The sequence below is a fragment of the Diplotaxodon limnothrissa genome, linkage group LG22, assembly GCF_057381915.1.
Source record: "Diplotaxodon limnothrissa isolate DT_005_m linkage group LG22, D_limnothrissa_male_GT1.1, whole genome shotgun sequence".
Lineage (NCBI taxonomy): Eukaryota > Metazoa > Chordata > Actinopteri > Cichliformes > Cichlidae > Diplotaxodon > Diplotaxodon limnothrissa.
The window spans coordinates 31034265-31047108 of NC_140616.1; the positions used below are offsets into that span (position 1 = coordinate 31034265).

Sequence of the window (12844 nt, forward strand, 5' to 3'; positions counted from 1 at the left end):
TCCAAGGAGACTCTAATATTTAACTTTATAACATCTTTCAAAGAGTTGATGTAGTTCTTGCCTGTCTGTGATCACCTCTTAAACACACCTCACTCAGAAAAAAAGATAGACATTTAAATTTTTGCATCAACCCAAAACCGGAACAAAATTTGACCAGCTAATAGCAGAGCCAGAAAAAAAAGCCAGACCAGCCCAAACCTGTACAAACAAGCCAGTGCCCATAAGCAGCAGCGGGCATATTCAGAGCAGCTCAGGCCATGTGGCAACTGTTCTGCTTTACTGTAATCTGTCTTTATGCCAGTCCTGCCAACCAAGGTCCCCTCCATCCACATACCCCTCTTACCAGAAGGGCCAGCAAATAGGACTGGCAAGGATTAACATAATAAGACCTACACACACACACACACACACACACACACACACACACACACACACACACACACACACACACACTCATGCACTTAATGATGCTTGCACCAATACACCAGGAATTCATACATGGCTGTTTTCACAGGCTCACTCATGATCAAACACAAACAGCCGCCCACACAATCTCACACACTGTTTTGCAACATCGGGCACCCAAGGAATTAGAGGATACAGTTTGAAGGTTGGAGGCCTTATGGTCTAAATATAAACATCTCTCTCCTCAGCATTGTTATGTAAGTTATCAGGACGCAGTGGAACGACACGCTCAGGATAAATGCGCGAAAAATGCAATAAAGGCATAAAAAGATGTTTTCTTTGTAAATTCTTTGGTTTTCTACTTTTAAAAGTAGCAGACCTGGCTCGTGGATGTCAAATCCTCTGCATGCTAAAAACACATGATTGTAATGACACCTACTTCTTACAAGCTTGGATATGCAGATTTGTTATGTGCAGAAGCTAAAGACCCTCAACACACATTTTTGAACTGATTCCCAGTTCAAAAATAATTCTTATTTACCTTCCACTGTCTGAAATGAGCTTGAGTTCAGCTTCTTTTACTGTTTATTCAGGTCAGCATTCTTCTGATTGGCTCTCCTTGAAAATCAAAAGGTTTGAGCAGCAGTTGGGTGGAGCTTCTGCGCTCACAACCATAGCAGGGACTCTGAGCTGACCAAATTAGGGAAATCTAGGGTCAAAAGAATACGGAAGTTAAACACACACACACACACACACACACACACACACACACACACACACAGTGGGAATAATCATTGCAAAAGCTTACAGGAAAAGAATAAAACAAAAAAATTTAATTAATTAAAACACACAGGACCTGCATCTTTTTCTGCCTCACAACAGTGAAGATTTCTTGTGTTTTATCCACCTTCCATTGTAATGTGTGTGCTTTTGGAGCGTTTGCACAGCATTTGACCTTAGAGGGCCACCGTAGAAATCCACTGTCTTTGACATCATAGAGTGAGAAGTAGAAAACTGTCTTCAAAGGAGTATCTGGAGAGGTCAAAGGATGACCTTTTGGCTACTTGACAACACTCTGACCTAAATGTTTGAAACTTGGCCATGTTTAAAATGAGTATCCACCATACTAGCATAAAAATATATATATCATATAATACTGCTTACAGTTTTTTCTGATTGCTTAAGCACATTTTTTGTAACTATTGGCTAATTTTGCAAAACTCTTCACACAAATAAGAAAACCTGTCACCCAATCATCAAAACATTGTAGTTCTCTTGCAAAAGCAAACACAGCTAGATTAACTCTTCACACCTTCGTAAAAATGGTGTTTCCGTATCAAACAGTACACACAAGCCATCATCTACTAAGCACACAATGCGCCAACTGCACACTGATGGTATGAATACAAAACACATCTGGCTTTTGCTTTCTCTGTGCACAAGGTAGGCTATGTCAGTTTGAGCTACTTCTGTCATAGATCCATAAGCATAGAGGGATCCAAACTTCAAGTACTGGTGTTTATTCAAACACATCAAAACAAACACAAGTGTTTATTTCCAAGTATAGGATTATTTGCAATCGCCATAATGACTATATGGGTTACTTGGTCTGCAGTGAACATGCTTCCTCTGCCCCCAGCATCTGGTCATCTAGCAATTCTGTAAAGTAACAATTTCAGTATTTTTACATCAATGGTATTGGTGTGTTTCTCATTGGCATATGGCAGTGCTACAAATCTTAGTGCGAAGTGACTGTACTAACCGATTCTCATTTCAAGATGTCCTTATGGTACTTGCTACAGTGTAGCGGCTCGAGTTAGGCTGGACCCGTTGGCCAGCTACCCTCAGGGTCATTCCACGGTTGATTACATGGTCCACTATTGTAGCTCTGATGTCATCAGCAATTCTATTTCTTACTCTTCCTACCCTTCCTCTCCCCCCTCCTCATCTTCCTCTTGCTCCTCCTTGTCCTTGTCGTCCTCTTCATCCTACTTCTTCACCTCCACGTCCTCTTCCTCGGCCTCCTCTACTTCTCACTCTTTCTGCTCCCTCCATTGTACTCCGCACACACAGCTTACCTGTATTATAGTGCTTAGGCTGATTGCAAAGTGAACTAATTATCTAAAAAAGTTTTCACATGTGAAAGTGTGCCAGACAGTTGGCAAATTAGTGTTAATGATAGCCATACATGTGTATACTTTTGCTAGGAGTGTGTTGGAAATTTGGTAATTGAGTGTTGTGCAGTGAATTGTGCCTACAGTTTTGCAAAGTGTGTGTTACAAAATTGCAAACTGAGTGCAAAGCAGTTTTTGTGCTTTTAGTTTTGCAAACTCAGTGAGTGGTTTTGCTATAAGTCTGAATAGTTTTAGAGATTGTGCTACAGGAATCACAGTTAGGGTTTAAGCATTCAGAAAAAACTGTAATATGTTTTTCTCCACATACATGAAAACAGGAGCAGTCTACAGGATTTCTTCATGTCTTTAAACCTTAAACAAATAGATGGGCTCACAAGGATGCCGCCAGTCCCTCACCTCTCCTGCTTCCTTCTCACGCACGCTCACATACACACACTTAGCGGTGAAATGCCCTTGGGTTTGCTTTGTCATTATCAAGTGACAAATGACCTTGTGAGCGACGGCTGCATTAAAATGGAATGTGTTTTTCAAAGCTGGAGGGAACAGACCTTGTAAGTATCAGTCAAAGATGTGGAAGTCTAGGGGGAAAGTGAAGCACGCTCGGTACTACTGGCATTTAAGTAGTATTTTTGTAGTGCAGTAGGTCAGATCAGTTGTTTGTTTCTTATTTTTTCAAAGACTAATTCATTCCTCCAGAAAAAAAAGTTATAATTTGAAGCACTAGAAGCATTTAAAACATTAATGCAACAGCTATTTTCTCTGGTCTCGTCTACATCGGTTGTGTCTAAATTACAGTTTTTCTCGATTGCTAAAACACATTTCCTGAAACTACGCCTCATATCCTCACAACAGTAAACACAAATCCATAACATCTCACTCAATTTCCCAAACATCCTATTTCCAGGTCAAAATGAAGCTCTACACCCAAAACTATTCACTCCTGCTGAAAAACCAAACTTTGCCCACAGACATCAAACACAAGCCCTCAAAAACACACACACTACAACAGAGTTTTGCACACTGGTACAATTAATTCAAAACAATAGTTCCAAAACAAATAGGTTGCTTATGGTTCTCCCCTTCAAAACCCTTGTCACATGATAAACACAAAAGACGCAACCAATGTATGTACAGTGGCACATTGTCATTCATGTACTATACAGTACAACACACACCAGAAACATTATCCCACCTCAGCATCTTGTCTTTGGTCTGGGTCAGGCCAGAGAATCTCATCCACATCACAGGCTATATTGGCCCCAGCCAGGCAGCGGGGGTAAAATCCTCTTGCATGCCTGATCCACCCCTGGCATGCATCTACTGATATGTCTAGGCAGGCCTCTTCCATGGCCTGAAGGAGGTGAACATGGACATAAGGTTCTCGGTCATACACTTTCCACCGCCATGCCGAAAATAACTCCTCTATCGGGTTTAGAAAGGGAGAGTATGCAGGCAGAAAGATATTAGAAAACCTTGGGTTATTGGTAAACCAATCACGAACCAGAGCAGCGCGATGGAAGCTGACGTTATCCCACACAACAACGTAGTGAGGCTGCTCTGGCTGTGCTGGTTCCCTGTAGTCCAGCTGGAACATATGTTGTCTTAAACCATCAAGAAAAGCAAGGAGAAGCATAGTGTTATAGGGTCCTAGTACGCCATGGCGGTGGAGTACCCCTCGTTGGCTGATGGCTGCGCACATAGTGACATTCCCCCCACGCTGACCAGGGACATTTACAATAGCCCGATGGCCAATTATGTTCCTCCCCCTTTTCCTTCTTTTGGTCAGGTTAAAACCTGCCTCATCCACAAAGATTATTTCATGGGGAACAGGCCGTCCTTCAATCTCAAAGATTCTCTGCAAAACACATAACACAGTAGAGTCAATCGGTACCCTGAACCACAGTTCAAGAGTGCTGAAATGGCAGCATAAACTGCCATGCTGTGATGGTACACAATACTTTATACAGTATCAAAACTCATTCCTGAACATATTCCACACGTTGGTTTTTCACTCTGTCAGAGTTTCGTTCGAAAGGGACTCGGTATGCCTGTTTCATCCGGAATTGATTCTTTCGGAGGATGCGGTCAATTGTGGAGAGGCTGATGGCATTTATGCCTCGAAAAAGATGATCATCCTCAATCACTCTCCTTTGAATCTCTTGCAGGCGGATTACATTATTTGCAATTACCATGTTTACAAGTTCCCTCTCTTGCTCCTCCGACAAAAGCCTTAACCTGCCTCCACCAGGTGGTCGTCTCTGTGTCCTACAAAAATAGAAGCACTCATTACTGTAACTGTCACACAGTCATTTTACAGGCAAATAATGGAAACATACTGAAACTCAAGACACATAAGTTCAGTAACTTAAACGTTACTGTACAAAGCAGTCTTACTGCAAGTACACCTACCTGTTTTCCTCCCTGAAGGTTCTGATGATGGAGGCAACAGTGAAGCGACTCAAATTTGGTTGTACTCGTTGCCCAGCCTCCCTCATAGTCATCCCATGGACAAGGACATGGTCAACTAAAGTGGCTCGAATTTCATCCGAGACTGACTGTCTTCTTGCCCTTGCTCTTCCCCTTCCTTGTCGCCGTCGTTCTCCACCTCCTTCACCACGTCCTCTTTCTCCACCACGTCCTCTTCCTTTGCATCTCTTTGGATCCATTGTTTCAAACCTGAATGAGCTGACTTTGGCCCTTTTATCTATCTATCGCAGGTTCTGATTGGTGTGTGCTAAATTTTGACTCCTAGTGTTTCCACCTGGTTAATTGTGTGCTAATTGAGCTCAAGCTATGCTGACTTAAGTTAACATTATTGCATGCTAGTGCTTTCTAAATGACTACATGGTGTAAGCACTGTAAAATGTAGGGATTTGTGTGTAGAGTTTTGCAGTAGCAGTTCACCAAATTTGAGTCATGTGTCAAAGCAGGGAATAGTGTTTATAGTTCAGGGAAATGGGTGAGCTTTTTGAACAGTAGCGTTACGGTTTTGAAATTTTAGTTTAGAGGCCTGGTTATAGTGTTTAAGCAATCGAGAAAAACTGTAATGCACTCATTTCCATCACCCTACTCCCTATAAGTGACTTTCTATGTACAGGAGTCTATAGGGAGCTCATCTGCAACACTTTCAGAAACTATCATTTCCTCATTGCTGTTATTTAGGTCACTGCTGTCACACAATAAAAAACAAAACAAAACAGCGTCAGTATGGTTTTAGCTTTTTTTGCTGTGTAAGTTAACACAGGACCAAGATCACAATGAAATGTGTTTGATGAGATGTAAGACAACTCACTCAGCATCTGAAAAATCAAATCAGATCAGATCAGATCAATAACTGCTGATTAAATAAACAGAGATGTGCATTTTTAAAGGACAAAGGATCCAAGCTAGTAAAGGCAGGCAACTTACAGTTTTTGCTCGTTGCTTGAACACTATAAACCCATGCTTAGACTAAAGTAACACAACTTGAAGCTTTTGTTACCATACCCCAAACACATGTACCCAGTGCTGCTTTGCACCCCAGTACCAATTATGCAACACACTTACTCCTTTATGCAACACACATGGTCCTGCATACTACACTCTATTTCATACATAAGACACTTCGTTCAAAAATGAAATTTCAGGGTGCCATTTGGAAAACACATGTATCCAAAATACAAAACACATCGGGTAATTGCAACCACTCAAATATACACCTGAAGGCACTTACTTGCAAAACTGAACACCAATTAGCCAACCGCAAAAAGCCCTCAGTTTAGCCATTTCAAGAACTTTGCAAGCATGGATGGAGGTCAAAGAGGCCATGCACGGACCTATATTTCTGATGATATAAGAGCAACTTTGGTGGACCATGTCATCAACCACGGCCTGACTATGAGGGAAGCTGGGCAGAGAGTCCACCCACATCTAAGCCGCTTCACAGTGGCATCTGTAATAAGAAAATTCCGACTAGAAAACAGGTCTGTCTTCATCTCACTGCCTTCTACTCTACTCAGATGGTTTTTATAGTACTGTTCTACAGTTACCATATCAAGTGTGCAGGGTACTGCAGGGTGCTAATGCTCCTTTTGCAGCCAAAGTGGTAGTTTCTGTGAAACATACCATGATTACTTATATTGAAGTACAGTGTTGTACAGTGGATGATACAGTATATACAGTAAAGTACTGTAAGAAAAATAAGCAAACCGATGACAATATGTGGTTGTATTTCTCTAGAATGACTCGAAGACCTTCTGGGGGAGGACGCCAACGCCTGTTCACACAACGGCAGGAACTTGCCGTTGTGGACCTAGTGAGGGCAGACAATGCTATGCGTCTCCACCAGCTACGAAAGCAAATACTTGCAGACAGGCAAGTGTTCAACAACATAAACCATGTGAGCATCACCACCATCAGACGCATCTTGGGTAAACTCAGCATCACCATGAAGCAGCTCTACAGAGTCCCATTTGAGAGGAACAGTGACAGGGTCAAAGGACTTCGAGCTGAATATGTACCATATCAGTACCACATGAATACATTCTGAGAGCTACACAGGTACATGTGTGATGGGTGAGGGTTCTGTATGTGTAGCACTGTAGTACAGTAATATGTTCTCTTTTTTCTTTTTTTTTTTACAGAGAATCTTGGCCATGGATGGAGCTGCACAGCCTCATGAATTCATTTTCATTGATGAAGCTGGATTCGACCTGTGCAAAACAAGACGACGGGGTCGTAATGTAATTGGCCAAAGGGCAATTGTGCACGTTCCAGGGCAGCACGGGGGAAATATCACATTGTGTGCCGCCATAAGCCTTCGAGGGCTTCTGCATCATCATGCAAAACTAGGTCCATACAATAGGCAACATATACTCACATTTCTAGATGCTCTCCATGATATAGTTGTACAGAACAGACCAGATCAGCCCAGGTTTGTGGTGATATGGGATAATGTCAGTTTCCATCGGGCTGCTCTGGTCCAGGCCTGGTTCTCCAACCACAGTCAACTTGAAGTGGTATGCTTGCCCCCTTACTCACCATTTTTAAACCCTATAGAGGAATTTTTTTAGGCTTGGAGATGGCGTGTATATGACCGCCAACTACATGCCTGCATGCCTCTTCTGCAGGCAATGGAACAGGCCTGCGGCGACATTCAGGTGACAGCAATCCATGGATGGTTTTGACATGGAAGAGGATATTTTCCCCAGTGCCTAGCGGGAGAAGACATTGCTTGCGATGTTGATGAGGTCCTGTGGCCAGACCCCAACAGACGGCGGGATCCATGAGCCCACGTATGCACAATTGTCATGATTTTTTGTTTACAGTATAGTGTTTTTTCTATTACTGTATTATGGGTTTTTGTTTTTGTTTTGTTTTTTTGCTTTATCTGAATTCATGGTACTGCAATGTACAGTGCTGCAATGTACAATATTGAGTAGGCCTATTTGCTTTTTTGGTTGTTTGCAAATGTGTCTCCTGAAAATATGCCTTCTGAATGAACAATGGAAATCAAAGACTGCAGTGCTTTATATAAAGTAGACTAGTGTGTTCCCCCTGCTCTGTAAGTGTTTGCATATGATGCAAGTATGTGTCATTTTGTCAACAGAGTTACATTTTGACAAAGGAATGTCAGGTTTTGATAGCAGAGTTTAGGTTTTGAGAGTAGAGTTTCAATTTGGTGCAGATGTGAATGGTATATTTCCCAGTGTTGTGTCATGTGTACTTGTGTTTAGGGTTTTGGCACAATGAGCAAAGTTTTGCAAAATGTGTTCAGGCAACGGGCAAAAACTGTAAGCTGCACTGTTTTACCCTCCTCATGTCGCATATCAAACTCATCCTTCTAATTTGGCAGTATATTTAAGCTTCAACCCCCCCAAGTCCCTCTGGCTTCAGTCACACAGACTTAGAGATTGGTTGGTAACCTCTGGAAGCCTCCAGTTGCTGGGGGAAAACCAGTATTCCTTGAGTAGTTGATGAGTGGTGGAGGTCCCTCGCTCTCACTGGGTAAAATTACTCGCAAAGAAGGGGTTGCAACAAAACACTAGAAGACTGATGAGGTCATCCATAGTTTACATGGAAGAGGTTGATTTGTCTGCAAACTCTGCAAACAATGACCAAAAGGATAGCTTCAGTCTTTCTGTGTTGTATTTTATATCTTTCATATATGTTTTATTGTCTATGACAACTTTCTCATGATGCTAGAATGGAAAAATTAAGCTAGAAGCATCGCCTCACTTTAGCACCGGATGCTTTGACCAACAGGTGTCTGGACACAGGGAACTGTAGCCATTGTATTAGTCAGTCTATTAGACCTAACCACTGTTCATTTGACTCACTAAATCTGACCTATCCACAGTCTTTGAAGTGTATTTAGAACCATTTTAAGAAATTTTTTTTCTTGCCAATAACGCAGCCTGAACAAGAAATTTATGTTTCAGTTTTGGCAAGTGAAAAACTTCGCATTGCTAAATGTATACAAATTTGATACTCTTTGTTATCAAAAGCACTGAGAATAAGTTTGGTGAGATCACAGTTCCATCTTTTATGTACAGTCCATTGTTATAGCAGTAGATTGCTAAGTTGTAAGCATGTTGGAATTTTTCATTAAAGGATTTTGTAGGACCTTAAGTAAAGTGTTAAGCTTTTGAGTTAATCTCTGATAGCAGTTGGTAGATATCAAGTCAAGGTCTTCTTAAGCTGCCAGTATGTTTTATTAGAACTGCTTATCAGACAGGCAGAAAGCTTTTGAGGCAAACGCCCCATATATTTTTCCCATAGCTGTATGGGAATCTTAGAAAGCATTACCCACTCCTTAGTGCATCTGCATGTCCTCGGACAAACTGCATAACTGCAGTGCACCCACCATAAACGGTATAAAACATGGACATAGCTTCTGGGTAGAAAAAATTAAACTAATGTGGACGTATCTTACAGTTTTTGCCCACTGCTTGAACACATTTTGCAAAACCCCGCTCGCTGTGCCAAAACTGTACACACAAGTACACATGACACAACACTGGGAAATATACCATTCACATCTGTGCCAAATTGGAACTCTACTCCCAAAACCTAAACTCTGCTGTCAAAACCTAACATTCCTTTGTCAAAATGTAACTCTGTTGACAAAATGACACATACCTGCACCATATGCAAACACTCACAGATCAGGGGGAACACACTAGTCTGCTGTACATAAAACACTGCAGTCCTTGATTCCCATTGTTTATTCAGAAGGCACATTTACAGGAGACACATTTCCAAACAACCATAAACGCAAATAGACCTACTCAATACTGTACATCAGAATCAGAATCAGAATCAGAATCAGAATGGGTTTATTGCCAGATGTTGAGGTTTACAACATTAGGAAATTGCTGCGGTGCTTCAGTGCAGACAATAAGAATTAAAGTGCTATGTAGAAAGAAAGATATGTGCATGAGATATACATGAGATATATACATGAGAATAAGAATTATGAGTGCTACGTAGAAAGATATATACATGAGTGCAGGTGGTGATCAGTGCCAAACATGAAATGATGCAGTGACACAGCGTAGGGTCATGTGTTAGTGGCGGGGACAATCATGTGGTTATTGTTCATGTGTCCAACAGCAGAGGGGAAGAAACTGTTCTTGTGGCGAGAGGTTCTGGTGCGAATGGACCGGAGCCTCCTGCCTGAGGGGAGCACGTCAAACAGACTGTGTCCAGGGTGAGAAGGGTCAGCTGAGATCCGAGCTGCACGCCGCAATGTCCTGGAGGTGTACAGGTCCTGCAGAGATGGGAGTCTGCAGCCAATCACCTTCTCAGCAGAGCGCACAACACGCTGCAGTCTCTGTTTGTCCCTGATAGTGGCTCCAGCGTACCACACGGTGATGGAGGAGGTGAGGATGGACTCGATGATTGCAGTGTAGAATTGCATCATCGTCCGTGTTGGCAGGTTGAATTTCTTCAGCTGCCTCAGGAAGTACATCCTCTGCTGGGCTTTCTTGATGACGGAGGTGATGGTGGGCTCCCACTTCAGGTCCTGGGTGATGGTGGTACCCAGGAAGCGGAATGAGTCCACAGAGGTGATGGGGGTGTCAGTCAGGATGATGGGGGGGAGTGGGGCTGTGTGCTTCCTGAAGTCCACAATAATCTCCACTGTCTTCTGGGCATTCAGCACCAGGTTGTTGTGGCTGCACCAAGACACCAGACGTTCAACCTCCCTCCTGTAGGCAGACTCGTCCCCGTCCGAGATGAGCCCAATGACGGTGGTGTCATCTGCGAACTTGATTAGCTTGACAGACTGGTGGGTGGAGGTGCAGCAGTTGGTGTACAGGGAGAAGAGCAGAGGAGAAAGAACACAGCCCTGAGGGGAGCCGGTGCTGATGGTCCGGGAGTCCGAGACATTCTTTCCCAGCCTCACGTGCTGCTTCCTGTCCGTCAGGAAGTCAGTGATCCACCGGCAGATGGGATCAGGCACATTCATCTGGGAAAGCTTGCCTCGGAGATGGTCTGGAAGGATGGTGTTGAAGGCAGAGCTGAAGTCCACAAACAGGATCCTGGCGTAGGTTCCTGGGGAGTCCAGATGCTGCAGGATGAAGTGTAGGGCCATGTTGATGGCGTCGTCTACAGACCTGTTGGCTCTATATGCAAACTGCAGGGGGTCCAGGAGGGGGGCCGTGAGGGTCTTGAGATGGGAGAGAACTAGGCGCTCAAATGACTTCATGACCACAGATGTCAGAGCCACGGGTCTGTAGTCATTTAGTCCAGTGATCCTAGGTTTCTTGGGGACAGGGATTATGGTAGAGGACTTGAAGCAGGCAGGCACATGACATGCCTGCAGTGAGGAGTTGAAGATGCCAGAAAACACTGGGGCCAGCTCGTTTGCACAGTGTCTGAGGGTGGCAGGAGACACACCGTCTGGGCCGGGAGCTTTCCGAGCATTCAGACTCCTAAACTGCTTCCTCACATCTGCTTCATGAATATGAAGAGTTGTGGTCGGAGGAGGTGGTGTGAAATCCTCTTTTGTGTGGGGTGAGGGGGCGGGTGTTGCAGGTGAACAGTTTGAAGGTGGTGATGGCTCTATGGAGGGGGGAGAGGTGGGGGAATGAGTGTCCAAAGTGCCTCTATTGTTGGGGTCGTTGGAGGTGTGAAGGCTGCCTGATGGCTCGTCAAAACGGCAGTAGAAGTTGTTAAGGGTGTTGGCTAAGAGCAAGTCATCAGTGGAGTGGGGGGTTTTAGGCTTGTAGTTTGTAATATTCCTAAAACCTTTCCACACAGAGGCCGAGTCATTCTCTGAGATCTGCTGCTGCATCTTCTCAGAGTGCTGATGTTTGGCAATGTCCACTTCTTTAGTGAACCTGTACTTGGCCTCTCTGTAGCAGTCCCTGTCTCCGCTTCTGAACGCCTTACTCTTTTCCAGCCACAGCTTTTTGAGTTTAGGAGTAAACCAGGGTTTGTCATTGTTATAACTCACCCTGGTGCGTGATGGCACAATGCTGTCCTCACAGAAGTGGATATAGGAGGTGACAGTGTCCGTAAACTCGTCCAAGCTGTTAGAAGCAGCCTTCATTGTGTCCCAGTCTGTAGACTCCAAACACGTGCGAAGCTCCTCCACAGCCTCGTTGCTCCACAGTTTTTTAGTCCTCACGACAGGTTTGGAGAGCTTCAGCCTCTGTCTGTACGCGGGGATTAGGTGGATCATGACGTGGTCAGAAAGTCCGAGTGAAGCGCGGGGCACCGCGCGATAGGCCCCGCTGATCGTACTGTAACAGTGGTCTAATGTTCTCTCCTCTCTGGTCGGGCATTTAATATACTGCTTATATTTTGGAAGCTCATGGCTCAGATTGGCTTTGTTAAAGTCCCCAAGAGCAATGATGAGAGAGTCCGGGAATGTCCGCTCCGTGTGGAGAATCTGCTCCGCGAGTGCGCACTGAGCTGCCTGCGCATCTGCGTCTGGCGGGATGTAAACAGCGGCCAGGATGAATGAAGCAAACTCCCGCGGAGAATAAAACGGTTTGCAGTGAATAAAAAGATATTCCAGAGAGGGAGAGCAGTGCTGAGCAATCACTGTTACATCTGTGCACCAGCCACTATTGATGTAGAAGCAGACACCTCCACCTTTGGTTTTACCGGAGAGAGCGGCCTGCCGGTCCGCGCGCAGCAGATGAAAGCCCTCCAGCTTGAGCGCGCAGTCCGGGATGTCCTCACTGAGCCACGACTCCGTAAAACATAAGACACAGGAGGAGGCAAAGTCTTTGTTCATGCTTCTCATCAGGGCCAGTTCGTCTATCTTATTCCAGAGTGAGCGTACATTAGAAAGGAAGATCCCAGGAAGGGCC

The 12844-nt window shown here is 44.1% G+C and overlaps 1 pseudogene; it reads left to right on the plus strand.

The window, feature by feature from the left end:
* The first annotated feature begins 6759 nt into the window (after window positions 1–6759).
* On the plus strand, window positions 6760–7611 carry LOC146610150 (uncharacterized; annotated as a pseudogene).
* The last annotated feature ends 5233 nt before the right edge of the window (window positions 7612–12844 follow it).